The sequence below is a fragment of the Pimephales promelas genome, chromosome 24 (genome assembly GCF_988280905.1).
Source record: "Pimephales promelas chromosome 24, fPimPro1.hap1.1, whole genome shotgun sequence".
NCBI classification, from domain to species: domain Eukaryota; kingdom Metazoa; phylum Chordata; class Actinopteri; order Cypriniformes; family Leuciscidae; genus Pimephales; species Pimephales promelas.
Window position 1 is genome coordinate 12,015,580 of NC_142792.1, and position 26,912 is coordinate 12,042,491.

The 26,912-nt window shown below is 38.2% G+C and overlaps 1 protein-coding gene across 4 annotated transcripts in view; it reads right to left on the bottom strand.

The window, feature by feature from the left end:
• syt1a (synaptotagmin Ia) overlaps positions 1–26,912 on the bottom strand; it is a 170,187-nt gene that overhangs the window by 91,611 nt on the left and 51,664 nt on the right. For 2 of the 4 annotated variants that reach the window (XM_039663316.2, XM_039663287.2), the window contains exon 2: positions 25,397–25,452. The gene's annotated coding sequence lies outside the window, so the exon portion shown is untranslated. The remainder of the gene's footprint in view (positions 1–25,396; positions 25,453–26,912) is intronic. The other 2 variants (XM_039663325.2, XM_039663296.2) reach the window with 1 other exon arrangement.

Consider the following 26,912-nt stretch of genomic DNA (forward strand, 5'->3'; position numbering starts at 1 on the left):
TTATCACTGATCGATAAAATAACTCCATGGGCGAAAGCAAGACTCATATCGTTACCCAGTTCAGGTGGAACATTTTCACCCTGACAACACTGTTGATGTGATTAGCTCCCTTAGGACGCTAACTTATTGGGAATGACGCTAACTTATTGGGAGTCTCTTCTCAAACTCATTGTTAGTTCCTTGTGATTGTGCATTAAATGAGCCCCAGGCACATACCCTTGGGACTTTGGTGTTTGATCGCAGCACGCATGGCGTTTTATACATTGTTCCCCTAGCTTAAGATATTACGCAGTACGAGAGAACCTCTCGTAAGAGAAGGTACTCGGTTACTAACGTAATCTCGGTTCTGTCTAGAAGAGGGAACGAGTACTGTGTACCTTTGCTGTGCCTGCAACACGCTCTAGTTCGCTTCTGCAATGAAAAATCAGATTATATCAGCCCATTGAAATATATTTTTAGGCCCAGGCCACGCTCGCTTTGGCGGGAGGTTACGTAGTGGGCGCAAAGCGCCCCCATTGGAACTGACATCACCAAGGGCCTCTCTCGATGGGCTGCTGCAGTTGCCACAGGACAGCCAATAGGCTCGTGAGCATCATGCCTATGTCTGCATGCTGCCACAACATGTTTTACATTAATTCAAAATTAAGGATAATTTTTGGATTCAATATCTTGTGGAAAAGAGGTTTTTACCCCCAGTATAAGATTTTTCCCTCTTCTAGAGAGAACCGAAATTACATTATAGTAACCGAGTACGTTTTCTCGGAACATACTATGATGTCACTAAACAGTAAAGGCAAGACTATAAGAGTTTCTGCACTACTACTATTTCTACAAATCTGATCTCTTAGAGTGGACTATAATCAAAATTTAATTGAAATTGCAACCAATATGTGCAATTAACAGAGACATATTTCTTTATTAATAAGGATATTCAAAACTTCCATGTATATTTTGCACTCATTGGGTAACAAAATTCTGAAATACAGCTGGTGGTGATATTTGCTAAAAGAAACAGATCATTATGTTTAGAAATGGCTTGGGCAGCTTTCACCCTGGAGTGAAGCAGAGCAGGTTGTCAGAGATGATGGGAGTGTGATTGTCAGACGAGCAGTGTGCACTAGCTTTGGCATATCATGCTGCAATCACAGCAGAATAGCTGGCTAACAACCTCCAAAATTATTGGGAGCTATCCCTCCCCGCAAAATAGCAAAGCCTGTGTCCAAAGCATGAGACCTCCACAGCTGGAGGGAGACTATAGCCGACCATCTGCCTCAACTCATTATACAGAGGTAACCTCAACGGTGACGTCGCAATATGTAAACATGTACCTTTAGGGATAACTTGGGCAGAGCACAGCATGACCGACGGCAATAAATGGATTGGTGACTTATCTTCTTTTCATCTTTTTTTCTTGCGTTGTCTCCAACATTCATCTCCAGCTATTTGATAGTCTGATATTGGAAGACGAAAGCAGCTCATTTGAGCGAATGTGTCACTCCACCCTGCTGATTTCCATCGAGTCGCTCTCATTCGGCAATTTAAGTTACTCTTCAGGCACTGTCTGTCAGCCAACAACAACCCTTCCAATCTCTCCCCACTGCTCCTCCCTAGAGACTAGGTTTTCTATGGGATGAGTATAGTATCAAAATGATTAACACATGCAAGCACAACTAAATGCCTTTCAACTTGCGAATAATTCAAAATTGAATAAATATGTTGCAATTTGTACAAATAGAGACATTTTTGTGAATACAAATGTTTTCTTTTGTATTAGTGTATCAAAATTTGCACATGCAACTAAGAAGAATCAATCTCATTTGATTCATATGGATTTTGAGACTTTCGTTCCAAGGTTTTTAAAGGTCCCCTGACATGAAATTTTCACTTTCTGAGTTTTTTTTTTGTTGAAACATTAATATGAGTTCCCCTAGCCTGTATATGGTCCCCCGGTGGCTAGAAATTTCAATCGGTGTAAACCGAGCTTTGGCTATCTTTCTCTGCCTTTGAGAAAATGAAAGCTCAGATGAGCTGATCTTGAATCTCCTCCATATGACGTCATGTGAATGAAAGGTAATAATCTCCTCTTTCACTGCTTTGCCCACCCAGAAAATTTGGCTCGCCCATGAGAAAATGAGCTAGGAAGTACAAAGTTCCTTGAGAGATATCATGGCTTGCAAAAGAGCGAAGCATGGCAGTTGATCGGATGTAGAAATTAACATAGAAATGCGTATTTTTTTAGTTCCTTCATCCAAGCCTGTGAAGAAACAATGGGTTAACTTTATTTTCTCTGGAATTGCGCAAACAACTTCTCAAAGTTTTGTATGGTCCAAACATTTCACCGATGACTGAAATAAATCAATCGAGCTACCAAGCAACAATTTCTGTGTGTAGCCTAATTGTTCAGGTTCAGACAGGTAATCGTTCTCTCAAAATCGATCAATACTGTTTATGCGTAAGTCAAGCCAGTGACTAAACTATCAACTACACATCGTTTATTTTAGTAGGATGAAAATTATCTTATTTAAATTGTGAACAAATTATTTACAGATTTCCGGTCAAAAAATAGGTAGTAGAGGGTGAGAAAATAGAGGGTCTGGCTATGGGGGTCTGTCTCGTTTCTGGCACGCACAAGTTGTGTAAATTATTATCATTATTATTATAATAAGTTGTATTGTATTAGTTTAAATGTAGTGACACACATTTGTGAATTTGTGAAATTGAAAGGCATTTGGTTGTGGATAGTAAAACATTAATCAAGTTCACTGATATTTGTGCTTTCACGTGTTAATCATTTTGATACTATATTCATCCCATAGTTTTCTGGCTTCAGAAGAATGACATTCACAACTCATACACTATGCTCACTGTGGCCTTTCATTTCAAACAGTGTGTGTGTGTGTGTGTGTGAACGCCAGGGCCAGAGTGCTATATAAATCGACTGAGGGGAGCCTAGTGAGTGGTTTGATTGTGGAATGGATGACAAATAAGAACAGTGAGATGCCTTTTATTGTTGCCAGTTCAGTCTATCCATTCCTCTTCTTTTTCTATGACTTTTTAAATCAGTTTTCTCCTCAAGGCCGCCCCCCACCCATCCTTCTTTGACGTGCCGCTGTGCTAGAATCATAAGTCTGAGGGAAAGACATGCCGCACCCAGTTAAGAAGCGATTTCAGCGGCGTGCCTGGATTACTTATCCCGACATGACACATTTGCCATCCTCTGCCTCTCTGCTGTAATAGCAGCTCCTGGAGTGAGTAATTATAAACTCAAACGTTTGTGTTAAATCGCAACCTCGTGGCACAGCTCCAGAATCTATTCCATGTTTACGACTAATAAGACAGGATAGTCTTAGTTAATCAACTAAAAGATGCCCTACTTTGGAATAAGACAATATATTCTTTCTCATTTATAAGTATGCTACATACGAAGAGTTCAGATGCAAAAGCCAACAAGTGCCATTTGAAATATTCTTCTAGAATGATCATTTTTATCAAGCTTGTATATTTAAGTTCAGTGATTTAACTTAAATGGCAATGATAATTACCTATTAATTGTTATTTAAGTAAAATTACTGAACTAAAATATACAAGTTTGACAAAAATCATCATTAAAGAAGAACATTTCAAGAGGCTTTTGCATCTGAACTCTTCATACATTCGGTAAGTGTGCCTGTAGAGGAAGAATACTTATAGTACTGTAGTGAAAAAAATAGCATAGTTTTAAAAACAAAACCAACAAAAATATAATTTGCCCTTTTTTATTTTTTAAGTTCATATAACCGGTTTTGTTAAAACATCACGAAAAACCTTCATGGGAACATGTTTCATTCTGTAGATATTATTCTCATCCATCCGTCCCTTCAATAGCTTTGTCCTTGTGCATCACAGCCTTTCCCAGAAGCTGAAATATATAAATAATCTGCCTCAAATCGTGTCTTTTCATTCGTTCTCTGCCCTTCATCAGCTCCAAGACAGTGGACTTAAGGCCATCCATTCAAACCCTCTTTTTCAAAGAATTACCTTTGACATTGCAGTATCTCTAAGGCAGCCGAGAGGGGCTAATTCTCTGTCCTCTATCAATAGTGCCAACAGTGTAAACAAGATTTACCTTGATAAAGACAAGTGATGCTTACCCCTCACTTAAAGTTCTTTAGTGATGACTCATTCTCAACCGAATGAGATGCAAAGAACTTCAGATATGGCCGATCACAATGCTTTCGGTATATATCAACAGCGATTCAACCATTGGCCTGATCATGGGGATTGCAGGTAAAGAGTACTCTCTTCACAAAATGAGGGGATTGGGAAGGGAGGAGAGAAAATAAAGTGCAAAGAAAATGGTGCACTGGGTACGCTTCTTCAAGGGTTACATGACCAGCTGAAACATGTTACTGATTTAGTAATCAGCCACATCCATTAAGGACAAATAAATGCTTTCCTGAAAGAGAGTACTGGCGGAGGCTTGTAAATGGACTACATCCAAATGAATGAGTGGTGTTTAGAAAACTCTCACAAACAGTAAGTCTAGAAGCGCATAATATGAGAGAGACATGCCGGGCTTTTATCAAATTTTTCCAATAATCTTTGTCATAAATTTTTCGGAACTTCCAATGTTACTTACATACAGTATATAAAAAGTTAATACATAATATAAAAGGTGTTCCATTTGAAAGAAAAGAGTTTAAATGTGAGGGAAAGCATAGACAATGAGCTGAAGAAAAATTCAAAATACAATAATTCCATCTGAGCATCAAAGCCACGACGTGAATACTTTGCAAAAAAACAAAACAAAAAACAAAACAAAAAAACCCTTCTTAATGAGATTTGAATGGGTCTTTTTTTGTTTGTTTTCCAGCTACAAATCCATAAAACAAGATTGCTGCACTGAATAAGACTTATCATCGATTGTGTCCTGGAAATATTGTCCTGGAGTATTTATTCTTATTGCACATCAATGATACATTCTCTAAAAAACAAATCTCGTTATCTTATGCAGTGTTGCTTTTCACAGAAATGTATTTTGTGTCAAGGATTTTAACAGAAAAATTAAACAATTCTATAATTATTTTGTTAAGAAAATGATTTTTGTAGAAAACGAAGCTAAGCCTCAAGACAATTCTTTTATGACAACATTCAGAAAAGATAACTAATATTCAATCAATAATTTCAAAAAGAGACTAGACATGCATTAAAGGGTCAGAAGTACAAATCAAAAAAGAGTCTCAGTAACATTTCACGCTTTGTGCAAATTATGAGGATTTGTGAACCTGTCATTATTTTTGCAATTCCATTCAGTGCCACTAGTGGTTCAAAAATGAGACACTTCACTTTAAATACAAGGACATAGTGTACCAGCCAGAGGAGGTCTGGGTAACAGCCATCTCCAAACCACCTGGATGGAAGTGCATCAGGGAAGTAGTTGCTACAACTCTCTGCATGACTCCCATTGTTATTGCCAATAGCTTTGCAAGATCAAATCCATTTGAGTTGGGTGCCTACATCCCTTGACCGAAATCCTGGATTCACCAAATCTACCTCCCATGCCCAACTGGCTCCACTGGGCAACCATTTTGTCACTGAAACAGCCACATTGTGTCTAAATCAAACATTTTCCTGGGACATGCCAGGTATTACAAATGAGATTAAACAGGATGTGTCAAATCATCTCTGGTGGATTGGTCTCCTGGCAAAGGGCATCATTACACATGGCGAGGAATACGAGGGGTGTTGTTGTTTGGGGAGACGAGATTTACGCTCTGTCATGTCCAAGAATGGCAGGTTCTAATCACCTACCTCCCCGTTCCTGCTGAGTTTTGAACCCTGCTGTAAGGGTGATGTGAAGTAAAGTGATTGTTATTCTACCATATACATGTATTTTCCTAGAGCGCTTGTCCCATGGCTGATGAGTATGAATATGGATGTCGATGGCTGGGAAAATAAAGCTTGACTGCTGATCAAGTATGACAGAACTATGGACTCTAAACTCCATTTTCAGAGAAAGAGAAGACAGAAAATGTGTGAATGACCACCGGAAAGCAGCAGTAAAATGCAACTTTCTGAATGGTAGAGATGTTTAGTACAAGATTACCAACTCATCTCCAGTTGTGTCTTTTTATAAAAGATATGTAAATGAAGTGCAGTTGTAGTGGGCTGCCAACAATGTTTTTCTCACTAGTTTCATCTTAAGCGATCGTTATCCATGGGTTTGGGGAGAAATAGCCTCAGCTGCATGGCCAATTTCACAGCCAATTCACAAGCACTCCTCGTTTACAAAATGAGGAGCGGTACGCCATGTTAACACTATAAAATTTGATGGCATCACCAAGTCACATGCATAAATTGTTGACAGAGAACAATTTGGCACGAAATGAAGCACCATGAGAATAATAACACAAACTTTAGAATTCTGCTTTGAAAAATCAGTCAGATATGGGTCACTACAGGGCTATTCAGAGGACGATTCATTGCCGGTGATAGCAATGAAGTCACATCCTGTATTTATTTATTTTTTTTTTCTTCAATTAATTTCTCCAGCTTTTTGGAGTTTGCGTTCAGCTATTATATCTGGAAAGGACAAAGTTGCATTTTCATTCTCCTGCTGCAAGATGGATCCTCACTCAGCGCTCTCAGACATTGTTCCTAAGGGTCTGAATTCTTACAATGCTGCAATTTCTCCTCAGGACAGCTAGAACACAGGTAACATTTCAAAATGGACTAAACTTTGTTAATATATGTGAGCAAACAGCCCTCATGTTGAAAATTTTGAATGTCGTGGTGATCTCCATCCCATTGTGTTGATTTCAAGTGTAATTGCCATGTCTATATATGCCTACATGGGATGCACTGCTATAAAAATTCTTCCCAATAATGATAATTATTTTCATGTTTTTGACAATAACTAATAAATTATATTCTATTTTGCCTACATAAATTAAAAATAAATCCCCAAAAATGTAAACCAAACGTTTTAAATCATAAATCACAGCATGATAATGTAAAGTATGAAATATGAATATGATTTGCTAAAGATTAGAGTTTCAGCTCATGATGCACCAAATCTAGACAGATCATCCAAATATTCCAAAATCTTTAATAAATAAACAAAACAAGTGCCAGGAAATGTTTAGAATTATTTATGTAATAATACATAAATAATAAAGTTAATAATGTTTCCAAAGATTGTAAAAGTAACAAATAGCTGGAGTAAGGATGGGATTTGAGACTGAAAACATCTCAAAGGCAACTTTAAAGTGGTCTACTATTCATAAGGGGTCTTCTTGGTTTAGCACAGATGTCAAACAGATGTGCGTGAGAGTGCATAATAATGAGTTGTGCATGCAAAGTGTAGTGTTTCTACTAGATTTCAGTTGTGCATTTCTGTGGGCAAGGAGGTATCCATAGCGACGATAAGGATGGGCCCATATTGCCCATGCATAGCATGAGTGGCATCTCTTAGCTGGGAGCTAGCAGTGCCAGTTTTCCACCTCACTGCCTGATTGGAGGAGAACAGCAGCGGAGAGGGGGTCTTGAATATGGCTCACAGGAGAAAGGAAATAATACACTGATTCGGTGTACTATACATGCCTGTGCTCCTTCTCTTGTAACCTTGTGACAAAGTACAAGGAGTGTCAGCAACAGCATTATCAAACGCCATGACAGGAAGACAACACCTTAACACACCACTTTGATCTTTATCACCTGTTCATTAGCGCACTTGACCAGCAAGATCAGAACAATAGCCTTCAATGACTACCGAATCAATGACTACACTAAATCTTACTGATATGGTTAAATCGATAGCAATTACCACCAAATGGCAACTTCAGAGGATGTACGGTGCCTCTTTCCATTGTTAAAGGAATAGCTTGCTCAAAGCAATACAAATTTGTTTTTTTTATTTATTTTATTTGTGTTAATTTATTTTATTAAGAGTCCTGGCCACTCTTTTAATTTGATGAACATAAAACAGTACTGGAACTGTGAAGCTCTAAAATGAAATAAAAAAATAAATCATAGCACCATAAAGGCATCATAAAAGTGTTTTGAGCCTAGACTCAATGGCTCAATGATTAACAGCTCAATAATGACTTAAACATTGGTCTGTTTCTCATGCTAAGCCATCATATAACTTGCAATCCAGTGCACATGTTGTATGAATCACATTTGTATTGAAACTTGTATAGTGTTTTTTGCTCCCATTTTTTTTTTAAATCAAATGAACACCTTGTCACAAACGAGACAGCACCCAGTTGTAATAAGGTCAATCTGACTTCTATCGAATGTTGTGCACTTCACCATACAGGCATTGTGTGCTGGCACTCTCTCAGCACCAGCAGTATTGGGCTTCATCAAGCCTACACAATGTGCGACAGCAACAAAATGGAGGCTTGGCATTACAGATTTTTACACAAAGCCAATCAGATTTCCACCCTCACCTTTTTAATGCGATTTTCCTCCTGGCCTCTCCAAGGGAGGGATCAAAGCAAGCCTAGGCCCAGTAAAAGCTTCACTCAGGGGCCTGGGTGAGTGACTCAGACTTTCATGTGCATCCTTTTTCTGGCGGTCATTACAGAGAGTGGATGCCCTGCAGATGCCTGTCCTCTTTTCATCTCTAAATGCAGGCCTTTACAGGTGGGCCTGCATGTTGTCTTACCAATTGGGGCCTGGGGAAGGCAGTTTGTGTTGATTGCACCATGGGCCACCATGGGCGCACACTGCGAGGTAGCAAAGGTGAACAGAAAACACTGCAGAGAACACAATGTAGTAAAACCCAGTTACTGGGGGGAAGTGGTCAAGTCTTGTCCCCCACTGATTTGTATGAACATGTATCCAGAGAGAGCTTGTGAAAAGACTTACTGTACTTGGCTTGTTTATTTCCTGCTGATAAGCCTGGCCTTTGGCTAGGAACATTCAGCTCAGTAGGCTCTACCAGTTTTTGCTGAAAACAGAGCCAGCAACCGTATGTTTAGAGTAACTGATTCTTAGCATTTAGCTTCAAGCCTTCAAGGTTGGGTAGGCAATTTCAAAGTGGCTAGCAATAGCAATGCTAGCTTTGAAAGCATATGATAACACACTCCCTTCAGAGCGTCTCCAAAGCCACACCTCCTTCAAAACACATGAATGCACATCGCAGAGTTTGCGTGTCGATGAGAGACCGCATTAAATTACCTCATATCTCAAAGCACATAACATTACAATAATAATGGAAGTGAACAATCACATGACTGCAGCAGATTTATTTAGAAGTTGATAGTGTTGACAAGTCTGAATATGTGAACAGCAACGGGGTCACGGTACGTCACGGGTTACCATCGTAATAACAGTTATAACATGGCGTCAACACAGTATAAGCTCATTGTTTAGGTTCATGAGTAACTGTAAAAGATGAATGCTGTTTGTTTACGGCGCCCGGTGACTGTGTCTACAGCACGCTGACGAAGTGTGATGTTTGAGTGAGCAGGATGTGCGGAGGTTGCCAGGCAGGTAGGACATTGTATCATTGCACAAACATTTTTTGGTCCTGAGACTAACACAGAAGAAATATGTTTTGATATATATATATATATATATTTTTAAATATAATATATAATAATTTGATATATAGTTTTAATATAATATTTAGACCAAATTTATTTTTGATTGATACCAGGATGTATAGAGAGTTTCAACCAGTATAGCAAAAAGTGTTTATAAAACAAATTGCTATACCCTACCTTTAAGCCTTGAACACTTTTTAGCTTATTTTAATATAATGGAGCTAGTTGTCCTTTTTTGAGACGAGTTCTGTAGCCTCTGGGCTGGATGCAGGCGCCGCCATTTTGAATGAGACAACACGGGAGTATTGTGAGGGGAGGGGGGAAAAAAACAAGGAGGCGGGGGGGCGAGCGGGCGGGCACCGCACAGAGAAGTCAAACAAGCCAAGTGTCGATTTCATATTTAAATATGAACAATATAGATATATACGATATATCAAAATCCATTTTGTGTTTAAAAATAAAAAAATATATGATATATTTTAAATATCAAGATATCGCCCACCCCTATTCCAAATCATTTGTAAAACTGCCATTTTGAAATTGTCAAGACAAACTTTGAATGTTGGCTTGACAAAGCCTTGTTTGAAAGCTCTGAAAATAAAAGTTTAAAAAGCCTTCAAAAGTTTGTAAGTTTATTTGCTAGATAGTGTCTATCTGGGATTGCCATCTGAGACTTAGTATTTATTATAATGTAATCCTTGATCCTTTATTATAATGTAATCCATGATTATCAACAGCAATATCACGGGCTCAAATTAACTATAAGTCACTTTTGGATAAAAGTATCTACCAAATGCACAAGTGTAAAAATGTAAATGTAGTAACTACCCCACTCAAGGAAGCTGTCTTTCTGGCTGTTGTCGACAATGTCAATCTCTGGAACATTATACTTCTCTCTCTCTCTTGCTCTCTCTCGTTTCCAGCTGGCTCTCACTGAGAATAAAATCATGCTAGAATGCTTTCTTCAGCCTCTCTGGGGAGATGGTGTGACCTGGACATTGTAATGTGCCCCAAGGCAAAAGGCCAAAGCAGAAAGGGGTTGACATTTCCAATATGCTACTCGCTTTGGGAAAGGAAGAGGAACAGAGTGAAGGAGATATGACATAGAGAATGGAGAGGGGGGATGTGAAAGAGCGAAAGCAACAGAGGGCACAAAATGTAGCGGATATTAAAATAGTGTAGAGCATCATTAAGTGTCAGATTTAAGAGCTTTCCGTTCTCACGTTTTAAACACAGTGGTGAGCGTTTGTTTATGTGCTGTCCATCTCACATTGGCAATGGTAGTATACTGTGATTCCATTGAAGGCTCCATAGCAACATCACACATTATCTTCTCCTTGTCTCCTCTCCAAAATCTCCGCCATTGTTCTTCCGAGGTGTGAAAAGCTGTGACGTGAAAATCAGAAATAACTGCACATTCTGAAGTTGCTTTTTTGTTCCTTAGCAACCTACTTTAATTCCGCTCAAATAACTCGAAGCTAATGGTGACGTTTAGCACTAAATATGAAAGGAAGTTTACAATATGGCTGTTACCTACAGTACACTATACGCTCCAATGCACAGAGCAAATCAATGTATGGACAGGCCAAATTGGTTTCTTACAGGTTTATGAAGTAATTTGAAGGGGCATGTCTGCTTATTAAGTATGACATCGGGGATCATGATTTCCATATGTCCATGGTAATATTCTTGAATTGCTTCGCTATCATAATCACTTTCAATGTCCATTTTCTTCCTTCGAAGCTGCTACAGCTTAGGTTTGAGAGGCCTGGATCATTTGTATAACAGCTGTACTCATCTGAAGCTTTCTTGTGAGGTTCCCTGTCTGACTAGGAGGTGTTTGAAACTTCCCTTCTCGTCTCAGACTCTGGTTGGTTTTACATGATTTCTGGCTTTGACAGGTTGTGGGTACTTATATAACTGTCTGCGGATCCTGGATAAACTCAGCTTCTGACGTCTTGCTTCACCGTGTCACACTCATCTCAGCAGGTGCTCTTCAAAAAGCCTTTCTTTGCCAAAATGATGAAGTGTAGTTTTTGTTTTGATGCTGGCTAAAACATGATATTGATTTAAAGAAAAACTGACAAAGATGTGACAAAAATGTTGCAAACGGCCACTGAAGACATAATTGCTGTAGATTCAGTCCCACAGATTTGTGAATGGCCTTATCAAGGGAGCCTACTAGCTCTTAAGCTGTACGATCCCAAGAGACATGTCAAGGTTATTTTAAGGTCATTTAGGAAACAAGGCATAAATCGGTACAGGGAGCAAATACACAAAGAACAAAAGACAAGACAACACACATGGGGCCTGAAATTTTTGATAACCTTGACAGCTGTTTGAAACGAGAAATCAGTTGAGACACTGTAAAAATTGTACTGAATGTGACCTGACTGCTGCCTCTACTATTTTTCTTTGTAATTTAGCTTTTTGTATGACTGCCCTCGAAATGACCCCCCCCCCCCCCCTAAAAGAATATTCCTGGCTTAATACAAATTAAGCAAATTATAATTAAACAAAATTTGACAGCACAAAATTTCTACTTGTGTGCCCTACCAATACCGATTTTTGCATATTACGATTTTCTTTCTAAGTACTATAATTGACTAGCCTGACTACATCAGACTTCGTACTTCCTCTCTATTTATTTTTGCTTCTGTACTGTTCTGAGACAGTGACATGCCTCTTCGGTTTCCTCCGGCCGGAAAACAGCCGACCCAATCAACGAACGATTCAGGCTGGAACCGTGATGTAGACGCTAAATGCCGAGTTTAAGATTGGGGAAATCGATATGGGGACACGGGATACAATTCGCTCAGTTGTGGAGAATATTCCAGGCATTTGCAAATTGAAGCCTGACCAAGAAGAGTGTTTGTTTTAGATGATGACAGAGGGAGTATCTCAGTCTCTTTTATCTGTCGAGCTCGAACTAGCACCCTTTTGATAGGTCAGTGTCTCCTTTCTTTTCCAGTTCTTAAATATTGCCATGTCATGCTATAATCTTGCAATTAAGTAGCAGCATTACCGACAGACTCGAGATGAACAAAGAGCTGTGTTTAACAGGACAAATCCTAACTTTGACAGTTGGCTGCAAATATTTTCCTGTTTCTCTCTACTGTCAAATATTAGTTTAGAGGCCCCGATTGTGCTATGTATGTGTAGATTTACTTCACATAATCTACAAAAGTCGCACACAGCCATGTAGACACACTTTTGTGTTTACAGGTTTAGTTCGATGCGGATGAGCTGGTGCATAACCAAATGTTATGTGATTGACTTATGGGTAACCAATGATTTTATACTTCACACAAGCGCCCCCTCGCGAAAAAGAAAACAGACTCTGTCTACGAAGCAAAGCGAAGTAGGAAAGTTTGGTATCACCAGGCTAATAATTGACAGCATATACAAAAAAATAAATAAATAAAAAATCTACTTTTTCCTAAATTATTTTTTTTTCATAATACAATTTCCCCCAAACTGCACTGTTACAGGGTCTTAGAGTTACAGGATCTTAAACAGGTAGAAATATCAATTAACTGAAAATGAGTATCTTACATTAGATGTCCAAATATCAGTTGCAAAATTGATTGCTGCTTCGGAATCGGATTGTAACAGGCTGTGTGTGTGTGACATGACACGAGATTAAACAAGTCGGGTAACACAACGTCCGAAAAGTGGCAGTCCTCTGCATTGGGCATTTTGAACTGATGTATTTATCAGATTTCTGCAGCCTCTGTCCTCAACTACGGAGGACGGCTGGTCATCCAGGGCCATGAATGCCATAATTTTCCTCGTAATTACTTTGGGGCCAGATTTACTAAACAGGGCAAAGTAGCGTGAGAGCGCAATTCCAAAAAAGGGAAGTGGAAAATTCTGCACATGATCTACTGACGACGTGCAAATTAAAGAACACAGATGCAGCCGTATCATTTCCAAAATGACCAACACAATCTACCAAGAGCAGTGCAAATTAGCAATCTGGTTTAAGACATGCTTTTTATGCGGTAAATAATTGTACAAATACCAGTAAATGGACCAGTGCAATTCTTAGTAAATCACCTTGCATGATTCATTTAAATATTCTCCTCCCATAAATTTTGGGTCTGAAAGGGATGCATATGCAAATTACGCTGGCAACAAAAAGGACCAGCTCAGAATCTGAACGACGTGAGACTAACCGGTCGGTCACAGCTCCAGGAGCATGCCGAAAATCGACTGATTCTGGTCCCTGGCCGGTCGATCGATGCATCTCTACTCTTTTTCTGAAAATCTGGGTAACATAGTTTAAAGAGTAGGCCTATATGAGTTTAGCGGAAACATAATTGCTAATTCTGTGTGAAGTTTTATCCAATTTAACAAGATTGTTTCAACGACAACCTACAGTAACAACTAAAACCTTAAAATGACCATAAAACATAAGAACCACTTTACATTGTCTTCATCCTCAAATACATTGGCCCTATTTATAGTTGTATGTACCTCACTGTAACCTCTTTTTTTCAGAGTCATAAAGGGGCAGGACAGTAGTCTGATCTCAGGAATGTGTACAGATAAGGAAGGGTAGCAGAAGGACTGTCTGTGTTTGAACACAACAAACAGACTTTCAGAATTACGCTCACATGTTCAATTTACAGCAGACTGTGAGCCAAAGCAGCATTTAATAAGCATCTGGGCATTTTGGCTCAGGCTACTGTAGGCCAACCTGAGAAGAATCCTTCTTCCTTTTCCATGGAGATCCTATTTGCTGCATTTGTCCCACATATAGCAGACAGAGCCTTTGGAAATCACGTTTTCACAATGTTTCATGTTTAAAAATGTTCATATTCACAAAACCATTTTACATGCAAAATAATAACCAGACCAAAATTCAGAATTAAACTTCCAACGCTTGTTATTGACAAGATTTTTGAAAAGACTGCATTACCTATAACAGTGGCCTAAAATAATAGCTTCTCAACTGATGATTAACATTAACCAATACTCCACAAAGCCTAGATGATGTCAGCTAAAAGCCATTTTACAGTTACACAAGTCTTTTCCCCCTCTGGAATAACATGCACTGATGAATCATAAACAATACAGACAAAGTACATGTAATAAACTAAATAGGGTCAATTGTGATTTCATGTTTACTCTAAATTACTGGTAGAGAGAGTCATTATTATTATGCTAAAATGTACGTACATTAGTACTGGATGTGTGCGCGTGTTGCATAAGAAGTTCATTCTTGCATTATGCAACATTTAAAGGACCATGTTGAAAAGCTGTCAGGGGTTAAGAGCGGCATTCCTTCAACATCAATGGAGTCTATGATTTGATTTTTTTTCTTTTTTTCTGGAATTGTCCAGCTCTGATTGCAAAGAGTGGGTTTAAGAGGCATTACTGTGTGAATGAGTTCACCCCATGCACTGTTTAAATATTTCTCTGCCCGATTAAGTTTGCTGAACACACAATTTGTATGTAATTAGCAGAGCCGTCAGTGCACAGTAACTTCAGTCTGACATGCCTCTGTTTGAGTTGCCTTGCTTACGATGGAAAAGGAAGAAAAGCCGTCAATTTTATGCTATATCAACTGCCTTTTGAGAATACAAAATGGCTGCCACATGAACTAAGTAGACGTTATCTCATGCTGCATTCCATTTAGTCGGATGTGAAATATTGCTACCTGATTTCTCCTTCCAAGCATTACATTTAGTGGTCCACCAATATTGTTTTTTTTTTGAAGGCTGACGGCCAACATAAAGCATATTTGATATCAGACTATTTAACAAGGTTTTTGTGAAATTAAGTGTAAATGACATAAAAGCGTATTTGCTGAATGTTGACAGTATTAGAAAGTATTAGAACATTTGCCTTATCTATTATTAAAAATAGAAAAGCAAACGCTATAATAGTTTTTCGTATACTGTTTACAGCTCTTTTTTGTTTAACAGCACAGAACTGTATAACTGACCAAATTAATAATAATAACTTAATAACTGTCGGCCAATAAGTTATTGTTAAAAAAATCAATTATCCTATAAAGAAATGAAGAATATAATGTGATTTTTACTTTCAGAATTTGACTGTTGCCATTCTATTACACTTTTACAAGCAGGAATTGCCATGCTCTGAGCTGAAAGGAAGGCACCATTGGTCCAACTAAACTGAAGAATGGAAAGTACATGCTACATGTTTGAGTAAGTGAGATGGATTGCTTCAAAATGTTACCCTTTATATGGCGAAATTTACTGTGTATTGGATGTTGTGACGGAAGAGTTTGTCTGCTTGCTTGTGTTGTACTGTATCACTTGGACTGTTCATTTCTCAGTTCCACCTATGCATTAAAGATAGGAAAATATGTTCGCAGCAGATACGTTTGATTCATTTAGGAGGTTTCGATAGTTGGTTTGATCCCCAAACAGTACGAGAAGAAAGTCTACAGCTTGTGCACTTCCCAAATACACACTAAAGGCTAGACCTAATCCTGAAGCAAACCACCTACACTGCATGTTAAAAGGTTGGAAAAGGATTTAGATGACAGTTACGACTCAAAATGAGTACATGCTGCTTTTTCACACATACACTGTCAGCGATGCATGCAGCAACCCTTCCATCTGCACAAATCCAGTTATTTTTGCGTCTCTCTTATGTGATTTAGAATATTTTACACTAACCAAATGTTACTTTGCATTAACGTGGTGCTTCTTTGGAAGTGCCTGGAGCATGCGATGATGTGTATGACTCACCGGCGGCTGATCTTAGCACAATTTAAAAAAAAAAAAAAAAAAAACCTGCCCTAGATATTTCACAGTTCAAGAACAGAATAAGACACTCTCGCTTTGATTTCTCTAATGCAACATCCCGAAACATTTCTGCTGTGCTACCGTGGATAAAATCATTAGGTTGTGATAGGCATAGGTCAGCTCACTGCGTGGGTTGGTTCTCTCCTCTACTCCTCCCTTCTTTTTACCCCCCCCCCCCCCCCTCCCTTTTTTTGCTCTTGAACGCTTTCTGCACCTGCCTTGGAGAAAAATGAGAGCTATGACTGCAGGTGTGACAGAATTAAAAATAGTGGTAAGCCTCTTAGAAACTGAAATGGTGAGAGATCATATGCATTACATAATAGAGAAAACCAATACATAGACATCTCAAGATGATGAAGATTTTAGGTTCAAATATGTATATTATTCTTAATTAGAATCTTTGTCCTGTTAATCAGTATTTTCAACATAACCCATGAATATGAGTGCAGTTTTAGAGCAATAAGAGCAATTTTTGAAACCCATTTCCACCTAGATGAATAAAATACTTAATTTATTATAATTGACTTTATAATCTACACAATTTTATGTCATAATTTGAAACGCATATTCAATTCATTTTTGTAATTGAGACTTAATATCCCACAATTGGAACTTCATTTCTCAAAAATGACTTCATATCCAACACAGTCTGATGGCAATTTGTAACAATTTAACTTTCTAACAAATTGATGACTAATTTGTATTAATTTTGCATAATCTCATTAGTGCATTTTTGTATGATCTACTTACACCCTATTGATGGTTCGGTTTAGGGGTGGGGTTAGGCTTGGACCTTCATATTATTATTTTTTTCTCCTAAAAATCATGTTTCTATAAGATTCACATTGTACGAATGTATACGAAATCACAAACTTGTAAAGTAGTTATCCTTTCTTATGAGATTGTTTTTTTTTTTGGTTTGGTTTTTTACTATTTACGTCACACAACTGCACAATTTGCGACTAATTTCTCACAAATTTGACTTCTAGCTTATTGTCTTTGTTCACTGAAAAATATCATTAATAATGCTTAGATGTTTTGAAATATTTATTGGAAAAACAAGATAAAGATGTTTAAAAATATATATATTTTTTTTGCAGTATACTGTTCTACGGTTAGATTATAGGGAAAAATCCATTACTTAAAATTCTGTTATGGGAGGCAACAGCTGGCCATTTCATAAAATATTGTAGCATTGTATAAGTAATGCATTAATAAGCCAACCAAAATATTGGCATACAATTAACAGCAATCAAAACCTTCAATTAGCCAGTTCAATGATACTAGCTGCTGCCCAAACTTATCAGTAGATGAGTTGCATGCTAAACATATCCAGAGCAACATATTTCTGTATCCATCAAAACGCAAGCTGTGTTGACTCACAGCAGAGACAATCATTGACATAGACAGCTTGCATAAATATGTTGCGTATTAGAATGCAGTGCCCTTCTGTATGGCTTCAATTTCATTGAACAAAAAAATTGAATCTGCTGAGATTCAGGTATGTTTGGAATGGACAGCACTCGGCAGTGCCGCTGAGATGATGGGCAGCTCTGAAGATCAATGCAAGCATCTGACTTCAAAGCCCCTGGGGTCTGGTTGGCATTCATTGTGACCAACTCGCAGTGGAGCGGCCACAGAGCATTGGAGAGGATGAAAACAACTTGCAGCTAGAAGCAATGTTAGGTCGTTGAGGTCTTAAAGGTCCTCTGAAATGCCTTTAAATGCACAGCGTTTTTCAGTGTGTTGATTTAATTTCCAGTAAAACGGGAAGACAGGGCTGGACATTTCGAGTAGCTCCTCACCTTTTTTTCAAATAGCCAGTAGCGTTTCATTTATATCACAGCTTGGCCAGAGCCATTGAGCTCGGCAAAGCCGCATTTGTAATAGATTCCCTTTATAGATTTAACATGAAAATGTTACTAAAGCAAAACAGTGAACATAATCATGCTGAGAATGTGTAGTTTGAAAAGTGTGTAATTTATGTTGGTGTATGGCTTCGGTGTTATCTCTTCTACTTGTCAGTGCTGTTTCTAATGCCAAGTCTGTCTAACTGTTTATCCTTCTAATCTCCTCTTTATCGCTTTAAAAAGAGCATTCTGTGAAGAATTCAAATGGGTCTGATATATTTTGTGGTCTGCGGCAACTCACGAATATGATCTGCTCTGTGCTATCTGCTCTTGCAATTCACAATATAGAAAATATTAATTGTGTGAACAGGTGACCGATTTCAGCCGCCACTTTAGCGTCTATTTATAGTATAGGAAATTCTATAGGGGGATGCTTCAGTTTCTATAGAGCATTTGATCGGACAGAAAATCTGATGAGAAGCTAAAGTGCAGTGTGAAGTTAGTGAAGTGAAATGAGATTTTTGAATGGATATATCTTGGAAATGCAGATATTGTCATTGTTTAGGCTAAAATATTCATACTAAAAGTCAAAAACTTTAAGACTTTAAGGCTCCTCACGTTACCAATACTGCCGACTCCAGCTCACCAAGTCTAATTGGAATCAAAGTATATGTGCTTTTTTGATTTATCCACCCTGTCTAAATAATCAGCACCAGTGGGCATTCTATAATTGAAGGAATGTGAATAGCCTGCCCTATTAGTCTTAATTTCGTTTGAGTGGAAAAATGCCATTGCGTGTGTGGCTCAGGATAAATTCCATCCCATCTTGTTTTCGAATGGAGGAGCTTTCATATGCTGATAGTCAAGGTGCCACTCACCTTTATTTGGCCTGAGAATACTTATTTGTGGGCATGCAGTAGAGTATATCGTCTTGATGTCTAGCAGATTGTAGTGGACTCTTGGTTTCCCATGGGTAATTTGCAGTGTTTGTTTTTCTCTTTCCGAGGTCTAGCTGAAATTTGTGACCACTGCTTTCCCCTGTTTCTCTTTAAAAAGCACTGACAGAGAATCATGGGAAATCCTAGTCTCCGATTTGGGTAATGACTGAGAGTGGTAGGTGTGAATATGTGTGTTATCAAATTCCAAGCTTCCTAAAGCCTCAGTTGGTCTCTCTCCAGTAAACATCATATTGTAGATGAGACATATGGATGAATGTGCCTAGCAGCACATGGGCTGGATCTAAAAATGTCCACTCTGCCATTGGCCTTTCCCTTTAACCCAATAGAAATGGAGCAAAAAGAGCATGTAAAACGCAGGAGATCAGCTGACCTACAGTCAGTGGCATTACTGAGTGAAAGTGAGACCTTTGGACATTCTCTAAGCCCCCCGCTGGCTCCACTTCACTGACAGGCAGCGGAATAACTGTGTCACATGGCTCTGTTACCATGGAGAAATTGGCATGAAAGTGATACTGTTAGCATCTGTCTGAACAGCCATGTTAGGTTCATGTTCTAATTATAAATGGATGTAAAATGTGTCCCTGACACTAACATGATCACTTCTCTATTGTACAATAACATGAGATCAGGCATAAAAAGAAAATGGGATGAGGATAATTAAACCACAGAATAGATGTCTGTGCAAGCAGTTTCTACAATAAACTTTGTGCCACACATTTTATAGAATTATAAAAAGGAATATAAATAGACTATAGTATTATTATATTATATTATTCAGCTGCAATGTATATGTAAGTTAGTGTGGCACAGTGATAGGACTGAAATAGTCTTGTGCAATAGTAATATGCTATAGGATTCACTAAACAAGTTTGTTACTCACACTTCTGTCGGTAGGCTGACCACCTTTGTTCTCTTAGATGTAGAGTGCACTAGAAACTCCAGATGGAGTCTAAAACCATCAGGCAATCTGCCATTTGTGGAAGACTAACCAAAGCCCCCTTCAACTACTTGGTACTATAAACCATGCTTCATCGTTACACTATTATTTAGTTTGTCATATTTCTACTAGTTAAGACATCATAGACATCTAACACGTTTTCCTGTAAATAATTTCACTTATAGTTGCAGCATTTCATGTCTCATTTCTTATTTGAGGTCACACAACAGGATTACCTACCCAGCATGCACTGCTGCATACATATACCCCTTGGCATGTCTCTCTGACATGTCCATCTGTCAGCTGTTGATAAGACAGTCCAATGCAAGACTCAGTCCCTTAAAGGGTTAGTTCACCCAAAAATGAAAATTATGTCATTAATGACTCACCTTCATGTCATCCCAAGCTTATAAGACCTCCGTTCATCTTCGAAACACAGTTTAAGATATTTTAGATTTAGTCTGATAGTTTTCTGTCCCTCCGTTGAAAATGTATATATGGTATACTGTCCTGGTCCAGAAACGAAATACAGACATCATCAAAGTAGTCCATGTGACATCAGTGGGATGTTTTGAAGCATTGAAAATACATGTTGGTCCAAAAATAATAAAATAAAATTAAAAAAACTACGACTTTATTAAACATTGTATTGTCTTCCGGTTCTGTCCTCTGTGACGCGGCTGACGTCAGACGCTCCTGACGTGTTCTCTGGTAACCAGTAACCAGTGGTGGAGGAAGTACTGAATCTCAGTACTTAAGTAAAAGTACAAATAACCAGATAAATATTTAATTTAGTAAAAGTAGAAGTAACACAATGACAACCATACTTAAGTAAAAAGTAAAAAGTACCTGATTTTAAATGTACTTTAAGTATTAAAAGTAAAAGTACTTGCACAACAATTGATTCTCTTAATGACTATTTTCTAATGATTAATAAAACATTTAATTCTAACTCATTCAACCTAATACTCCTATAATGATGTTCAATAATGATGAAAAAAAAATGTCACCATTTCTGAAACAAGCTTGCAATTAGGCAATATAAACCATGCTTATCCTTACTAACTTATATGTTTATAACTATGTTTGGCAGTAAACGCGGTTAATTTATGGCGTAATTCTGAACCTCTTGGCTTGCCTTAATCCTAACCAAACGTATATTACACACGGTGTGTTTCCTATGCACGTAAAAACAAATTTTCGCGTATAAATTGCACGATAAACACACTGCGTGCTAGACGCATTTAGTTGATGTATCTATGGCAACCAAACGTCACTGGTGAGACAAACGTGCAACGAACGGACGGTCAGATTACGTTTTGTCAGGGGAAAAACTGATCAGAAAATGTAATGAAAATGTAACAGAAGTTGTAGAAATGTAGTGGAGTAGAAAGTAAAATAATTGCTGCAAAATGTAACGAAGTAAAAGTAAAAAAGTATGCACTATTTATTCTACTTAAGTAAAGTAAAGATACGTGAAAAATGTACTTAAGTAAAGTAACAAAGTATTTGTACTTCGTTACATTCCACCACTGCCAGTAACCAGAGAACATGTCAGCAGCATCTTACGTCACCAGCGTCATTGCGGACTCGTGAACGCAGAACCGGAAAATAATACAATGTTCAGTAAAGTTATAGTTTTTGATATTTTTGGACCAAGATGTATTTTCGATGCTTCAAAACATTGTAACTAACCCACTGGTGTCACATGGACTACTTTGATGATGTCTTTATTTCCTTTCTGGACAAGGACAGTATACAGTGTATACATTTTCAATTTCAATCTTAAACTGTGCTCCGAAGATGAACGGAAGTCTTGGAACGACATGAGGGTGAGTCATTAATGACAATATTTTCATTTTTGGGTGAACTAACCCTTTAATTTCCTCTTAATGGACCGATGCATTAATGTGAGTCATGTGCCAAAAGCTGTGATACATCCATGACAAGGTTATTAAAGGAACAATCTGAGAATTCGCCAGGCAGAAATCAAGAAACGAACCGGAGATGTGAAATTGCTTCTGGTATAACTGTGGTCATATCAGCTTGGGCGCTTCGCTGATTACCGAATTAGAGAAGAAATGAAATAGTATAATGTGATGGATTAAAAGAGGAACATTGGGCATAGCCTGTGCTGTTAGGAACAGGCCTGAAAAAAAGAAGCCTTATCTGTCGAGAAAATGAGGGAGAAGGGCTAGCAATGGTAATATGCTGTTTAAAGTGTGGCAAAAGAGAGGGAGCGCGAGTAAAAAGAGGGAAAAGAGTTGCTAGCGGAATGGGAGTCCTAAAAGCCTGCACAAAGTGCCCCTAATGCACTCCAGAGAGGGATGATGTACACCTTGTTATAGCACTGAGGGCGAGACGAAGCCTGCGCTGTGGAAATTTTAATAATCATTGATCCCTAACAGATATCATAAGAGAGAGAACCTATTCAGTGTAAAATATATGTGTGTATGTGCTTGTGCGTGACATTTCAGGAACATAAGGGACATGACCTAGACTAGACTGAACCTATTCTTGCAAGAATAAATACTTCTCTTTTCATTAATTTGACTCTGAGTGTCTCTCATGCAGTGATGTTGATTCTGTTCCCGCAGAATTTGCCACAACAAGATTTTTGCCACAACACCTGCTAACAGCACTGTAAAAGCTCCAAATTTCCTAATATCTCCAGAATAGTCATCCCCACCATTATTGGATCTCACATCACCCAATTATTTTGATCCATAACCAGCTGCCTGGCTATAGACAGATGAAAGAAAGGCTGAGGAGGCCAGTGTGTGTGTGTGTTGATTATTTTTACAAATGGATTGATTTTTCTCATATTTCTCTAGATTGTTCTCTATTGACTTGGATGTGCTTTGCATATCAATAGGTACAACAACTTTAAATGAGTTTCCTAGGGCTTTGCTCTCCACATGGGAGTTCTGATTAGTGAGGGCCGCTTGAGTGGCTTGTCAATCTATCCCGTCGTCAAGGAGCGGCCAACGAGGTGCCTTCGCCTTGTAGAGAATTTATGCTTGCTGTCTTTCAGAAAGAGAAAATATGTCATCCATCGCTGAGGGAGGCAATAAATAAAAATATCAAAGCGTGACCACAGGGATGCTTGGTTGAGCCAATCGCTCAAGCTTAAGGTTATTCGCCATAATCCTCCATTTCAATGCTAAATGCACTGTGTCTTCACTTGTGATGGTACAGTTACCCAAAGCCACATCTGGAATGGAGAGTGAACGTCAAATACCCCCTCAGGTTCTATGAAAATGCTTCAATGACCTAGACCAGGGTTTCTCAAGCTCCAATCCACACATTTCGGACATTGCCAATATTCAGCACACCTGATTCAGCTCATTAGTCACTCCATGGAGGTCCTCTTAACTCTATGAACTAAATTGGGTGTGTTAGATTAGTCAGACCCTAAAAACATGCAGTGTGGGCAGGCCCTTAGGAACCTATCGCAGACTAATTAGCTGAAATCCGATTGAGATTTTACTCTTAGGAAAGAACAAAATGGCTTAGTCTTAGTACTTGAGGTCAACCTCAGCTTGCGTCCTATCTTCCAAATGGCCTCCCTGACAAATCCGGCCAAGCCCTTTGTCTCTTACATCAGTGTGGGTGCAGCGTTGAAGTTTTACGGCGAGTGACTCGTTAGATCATCTGTCCAGGAAATCGAGAGAGGATTAGGGAAGGACGGGAATCGTGAGTAATACACTGCTATCAAAAACAGAGACAGAGATACGGATACGGTGGGGAAAGTGATGGGATTCAGAGGTGACTTCTCTCAACACATTGTATGGCTCAGGGGTGGGATTATAAAGCAATTAGCAGTACTGGTGGTGATTAATACTGTGGCTAATAGGATGAGGCTGAAGATCGGATGGGGAAAGGGAGGTACCGAGCGCAAGAAACCTGGACGAAGACAAGCACAGTGCATCAATCACAGATGACAGCTGGGACAGGGTCCAGCAGCTCCATTCATCATGAGAGAGCGAGGGACACGCACAACTCAGCAAAGTAGCAGAGGAAGCATTAATTACTAGTTGCTCCAGTCATCCCTAACACCTCTGATTGTAAACTGGAGTCAGACACTTAAGTGAATCAGTTGGAAATCAAGATGACGACATCAGAAAGATGGATGGACTGTATTTAACAGAAATTTCTCTTATTAAAAGCAATTTTATGCCTGTCATTAAGAGAATTCATAAGAATTTTGTTTTGTTCAATCAGTCCATTACATTTCCTACAGGCTCCAGTCTTTCTCTCTAAGTTTACTGAATAAAATGTCCACCCAGGGTGAGGTACAGTACACCGTGCAGTGCAAGCATTGGGGTGTTGTTGATGGACTCGATCTACTCCATCTGTTTTGATCATCGTTCTGAACCCGATCCAGACATAGTGATCAAATGTGATTTTCTTCAATGATGATTGATGATGATGATTTGAAGTGATTTTCTTCAAATGTGATAAACTTACTCAGATTCAAGTGTTGATATAAATGGAAAGCATAAAGCTAGAATAAAAAGTTTTTGCTTTTTTTTTTGCTTAAAAGAAGAGGCTCTGTTCTTTCTTCTGATATATTGCATGTTCAGATATGTCTATAACAAAATATTCTGAGGCCATGAAACTTTTGTGAAAATAATCAACAATGCTGGCGGGGAAAGAGTTAAATAGCTGATTCATCTGTGAATATCTGATTCACTTCAACTGACAGACAAAACATGCATGTCCAATATTCTCTGAAATTCGCTGGTCAAAAACCTTGTAACTTGTGATTTTGGTAATATGTTAATAATATAATGACACATGCAAGTGTCTGACTACATATAAAGCCACAATACCAGAGTCGTACCAGAGTCGGTACAGTCAGTCAGTCAGTCAATCAATCAATCAATCATTCATTCACATTGAAGTGCATTCTGGAAACCATCATTATCCCCAACATCATATTACTTCATATTCACATCATATTACTATTTTGCAGGTACACACAGATCATTATGATTTTATAGAAAAATGCTGCTGCTAATTATTTACTGAAAAGTATGGTAACTTGTAGCAAGTAAAGCAAGTGGTGTAAATTCACACACAAGTGTGTCTACAGTGTTGAGAAAGGAAAGAGAGAGAGAGATGCTTTGAATTCTGCACTGTGATTGATGATATCAGATTAAATTGATAGACTAAGTTCAAGGTATAGCTTTATCTTAAATTCCCAGAATAACTGCAGTTTCTAAAAGATCTACAATACAATTGCACTGTTTATCTTCAAAGTTGTAGTGTGACATGAACAACACTATACTACTGCTGATAAGATTCTCGAGAAAATAAAGGACAGTACCTACAGAAACCACAGCCGTCTCTTCCTTTTCTTCTCCGGTTTTTCCTTTGTGTTCACTGGAAGGAGAGGAGAAAAGATCACATTAGCACAACACTGGCTGAGAGATGGCCATCTCCACCACACATTATCATCTCAGCCTCAGGGCAGCGTCTTGAGGGTGTCAAGCAATGAACCCAAAGGATGCTGCCATTTGCTTTAAGGTGTATAGAAAAACAGGAAATGATCATGTTGCAAAGCAGGCCAAGGCACAACTACGGACCTAGAGGTTTATCAAACTACAAAGGGTGAAATTCAGGTAAAGTTCAGCTAGTTTTGATGGAACAATTCCCAACAGAAATGAATGACAATTAAATTAAAGATGTTTTGAATGACAGCTTTAGAGTAGCCTGAAGGCAGAGCTGTACAGTGTGCCGGTCTAATGTTCATTAATTAGCACAGTTCTAAATAAAAAAGACTGTTCATTGTAGAACTGAATTACAGTGTCTGAATGTCCACGTAAAGACCTGTGCCTAGGAAGTCACCTTAAATTAAATATGAAGGAGAAGTAGGTTTGAGCTCTGGAGATTTAATGGCAATTTAATATTCTGTTAATTATTAAGTGCACAGTCTTGTGGTCCAAAATTGAAAATATTTAAGGAAAGGTAAAAAGAAAAGCTTAGTTAAAACCAACCTATAACACAGGCCACATACACGGATATCAAACTTAAATGCATTATTCATTTTATAGTATATAGTTATATAGTATCCATATTTATAAATGTGCGTATAAATAAACAAATGTATTTAAACTTACAAAAAGTATTTATATTTACTGTTATTCATTTAGAAAGCAACCTTATCACAAGGTATAGCTAACAGAACAGAAGAAGAAACAATTGCATGTAATAATATGTGAAAAGCTACATTTAAATCTTAAAATTTACTGTATCTATCTGTTTATTTATATGTGGGACACATTTGGACAAAGCTTAACAAAAGATGGCCTCCAATGAGGGCACATTAAATGTATAGTTTTAAAAGAAAAAAAACAGTACATAAAGATAAAGATAATATATATATATATATATATATATATATATACTGTATATATATATATATATAGAGAGAGAGAGAGAGAGAGAGAGAGAGAGAGAGAGAGAGAGAGAGAGAGAGAGAGAAAGAGAGAGAGAGAGAGAGAGAGAGAGAATGTATATAATAAGGAATAAGTCGATGCATCAGAATGGTAATGCGTTTTATGTATCACTCTCTACATCGGACACAAAACAGTAATTGATATGATTAGCCTTTGGCTTGACTTTTATGAAACAGCTAATAATGTGTTGCTAATGTTACATGAACCATGTTCCTGTTCACCATCTAAAAATCATCATCCTTAGAAACGCTTTGAACATCATAGAAAGTCAGTGAAGGAAAGCCCCACACCGCACGTTGAAAAGATTGGTTACTTGTTGTGGTTCACTGCAGTTTTAAGGAGAAAATACTCAGCAATGGTGTTGACTGATGAATTTGCAAGGTG